The sequence below is a fragment of the Urocitellus parryii genome, chromosome 1 (assembly GCF_045843805.1).
Source record: "Urocitellus parryii isolate mUroPar1 chromosome 1, mUroPar1.hap1, whole genome shotgun sequence".
NCBI lineage: Eukaryota > Metazoa > Chordata > Mammalia > Rodentia > Sciuridae > Urocitellus > Urocitellus parryii.
Window position 1 is genome coordinate 194,782,816 of NC_135531.1, and position 3,747 is coordinate 194,786,562.

The following is a 3,747-nucleotide window of genomic DNA, read 5'->3' on the forward strand; positions in this document are numbered from 1 at the left end:
GAACATTTGACCCAGCTGTCCCTCTCCTCGGTCTATAACCAAAGAACTTTAAAACAGCATACTATAGGGACAAAAGCCACATTAATGTTTACAGCACCACAATTCACAATAGCTAAACTGTGGAACCAACCCAGATGCCCTTCAATAGATGAATGGATTAAAAAATGTGGCATCTATACACAATGGAATATTACTCAGTAATAAAAGAGAATAATATCATGGAATTTGCAGGTAAATGGATAGAGTTAGAGAAGATAATGCTAAGTGAAGTTAACCAATCCCTAAACAACAAATGATGAATGATTTCTTTGATATAAGGAGGCTGATTCATAGTGAGATAGGGAGAGGGAGCATGGGAGGAATAGATGAACTTTAGATAGAGCAGAGGGGTTGGAGGGGAAGGGTGGGGCCATGGGGTAATTAATGATGGTGAAATGTGATGATCATTACTATTCAAAGTACATGTATGAAGACACAAATTGGTGTGAATATACTTTTTATACAACCAGAGATACGAAAAATTGTGTTCTATATATGTAATAAAAATTGTAATGCATTTTGCTGTCATATATAAATAAAAATTGTAGATAAAAAAATGAAACACCAAAAATACATACATCCTGTAGAATATATTGTCTATTGGTTCTGTATTTATGGTTGAATTCATATATTTATTCTCACACAAACTTTCTCAGGCAACAAATGAAGAACATATTTTCTCAAAGAGAAAGTATATTAAAGAAAGAGGAATACTAGGGTCAATTATATGGGATTCAAATTTAAGAAATAAAAAAAGAATTCTAGGATGATGAAGACTAAAAGTCCCTGGGACGATAGCTGTATACTGCTTTAGTCTTTTTTTTTTTTTTTTAATGCTATTGCTGAGACCAAAAGACCTATCATGTACAATTAGAGGAGAAAAAAAATTATTTGGAAGCTCATGGTTTCAAAAGTCTCAGTTCATAGAAGGCTGGCTCCATTTCCCAGGGCTCACATCATGGAGAAGAGTGTGGCAGAGAAAAGTCCTGGGAACATGTTGCAGGAAGCAGAGAGCAAGATCTCTTCAACAAGGAAAACATACATACCTCAAAAAAGAAAGTTCCCAATAACCCATCTCCTCCAGCAACACCCTACCTGTTTTCAGTTATCTACTCAGTTAATCTCTATCAGGGGATTAATTCACTGATTGGGTTTAGGCTCTCATAATCCAATCATTTTATTTCTAAACCTTCTTGCATTGTCTCGTAAATGAGCTTTTTGGAGACACCTAATGTCTAAATCATAACAGATACTTATAAACTGCAAATTACTAACAAGTTTCAGATTAGTGTGGATTAATAGTTTGAGAAGAAAAAAAAAGCCAGACATATTTTTACAATAATACTGAAAAGAGTCACTAGTGACTAAGACAAAACACAATTTTCCTGGCATAAAGGCAGGGAACCTTTATTGGTGAACCACAGAAGTCTGTCTGTTACAGTACATCATAAGCCTAGGAAGCAGGGACACCACTGATACTGTTCCAGGGTCTTGCATGTACCATGATGATGCTTTGCCTGAGATTACTGTCAATTTTGTGTTGTGAAGAAGAATTTATTCTTTATTACAATGTGCATAGTAAGGAAAGTCTGAGCAATGAATGCTTTTACAGGGGTTGGTATATTGGCTAAAACAAAAGTTTCTGAATGGGTTACAGAAATGATCCAGGTGAGGTAGACTTCACAGGTAGAGTGGGGCAGAGGCAGATGCCATGCAGCGCAGGCTGGATCCCTTTGGACAGCATGTGGGGAACCAGGCCCATGGTGCCAGGAGGGCCATCCAGGGCTGGGAAGAGCACCCTGCTGAAGAGGTTGCTCCAGGAGCATGTCTCTAATTTTTCTTTCCCCTATGACTAATTATGGTCTTCAGAATTGCAAAATAAATTTTTTCTTTTTCTGCAGACAAAAAATTCCCCATATGTTAAAAGTTCAACGTCACTTTCTTCTGTCTAATTCTCTAGCTTTTCACAAACCAAGCCATAATACTCTGAAAAACTAAGTATGCTTGACTACCAGAGAAAAAGCCAAACCCACCAAATTTGAAATTCACACAGGAGTGTCCCTGATCTGGCACCATCTGCCCCCACATACGACTAAATCAGGGTCATTCCAAGTGAATTGGGTTGGCACTGAATAATCATACAGACACAGAAAGTGCCTTTTTCTTGGGGTCCAGAGAAGGCTCCTCAGCCCCAGATCCCACAAGAGAAGCGAGACAGACAAAAGAGAGAAAAAGCACTCCTGAAACCCTATTTTTTGAGTAGAAGACACCCAAATGAGGCAAGGGATTGGGTTTGGGAGGGGGGGTGTAACCTAGTCCCATTGGGTGACGCCCACTCCTGGAGCTGTAATTTCTTGCCCAGCTAAGGTGAGGTCCACCTACTCTCGCACGGCCACTGGAAGCCAGTTCCACACCTCCATCGCGCAAGGCTAAGGGTAAGTGCTCAGCTCCTGTTCGTGCTGGCCCCTGACAGTTTGGCAGCGTCTTTGGTTTCAGTGTATCCCATAGGACAAGGGACCCGCGGCCTGGAGAGGAGAATGGCAGAGATTCTACTTTGTGACCAAGGAGGTGATGCAGCGTGACATCGCCCATGGGGACTTCATTGAAGGAGTTCTCAGGGAACCTGTATGGGACAAGCAAGGCGGCCGTGCCGGGTGTGCAGGCCATGAATCGCATCTGTGTGCTGGAGGTGGACCTGCAGGGTGTGCGCAACACCAAGCAGACAGACCTCCGCCCCATCAACATTTCTATGCAGCTATCTTCACTGGACGTGCTGGAGCAGTGACTGCGCCAGCGCAACGTAGAATCAAAGGAAAGCCTGAGGAAGCTGGCTGCCGCTGGGCAAACATGGGCAGCAGCAGGGAGCCGGGCCTGTTCAACCTGCTGATCATCAATGACCACATGGATGAGGCCTCTGTGGCACTGAAGCAGGCACTGTCTGAGGAAACCAAGAAAGCTCAGGGGACAAGCCATGCCTGAGGACCAGCTGTCCATTCTACAGGTGCTTCCTGTGCCCCACATCTGTCTGGGCTCCAGGTGCTGCCTGGCTGGGCTCCTGAGGATCCACGCAGGACCCTGGATGGGTTCCCATTTTGGGGTAGGCATGGCTGCTCCTTGCTGGCCACAAGTCAGTTCTGCACCTCAGCTGTTGTCTGGCTTGTGGGGTGGGATTGCTGCCCACCTCCCTCCCTCACTGTGGCTGGAGAACTGAGGTGCCTCCCATCTGCCCTCCTTTGGTTGTCTCTGTCCCTTCCCCTGTCACTCCTGCTGGAACGGGGCTGACATCCTAATAAAATGACAGTTGGCTTAAAAAGAAAAAAGAAAGAAAGAAATGATCCAGAAAACATGCCAGTAAGGAAAAAAATTTCTTAGAGGCAAAGGAAAATTAAAACTTGTGTTTATAGAAGAAAATGTTAATAGATTAGAAGAAACTCAATGCTAACAAAATTGTGCTATGTAGAAGGAAGCTCCAGTCTCAGAGTGATAATTTGGGTATCAGAATTTATACAATAAAATCACATTATTTTGATACTAGCATCATGGTTTTTTGCTCATCTAAGTCAAAAACTAAATTTAAAGCACTTCAGGTATGAATCTTGATTGTTAGGGAAAAGAATGCTTTCTGACATTCTGGGAGTCAAAAAAACATCAAGTCGAATGTAATTAAGTAACGAGCTATAAGAAATAAATTAAATCTTTTAGACCCCA

The 3,747-nt window shown here is 42.5% G+C and overlaps 1 pseudogene; it reads left to right on the plus strand.

Annotated features, from left to right (window-relative positions):
* The first annotated feature begins 1,781 nt into the window (after positions 1-1,781).
* Positions 1,782-3,018, plus strand: LOC113183121 (guanylate kinase-like; annotated as a pseudogene).
* Positions 3,019-3,747: the final 729 nt, after the last annotated feature.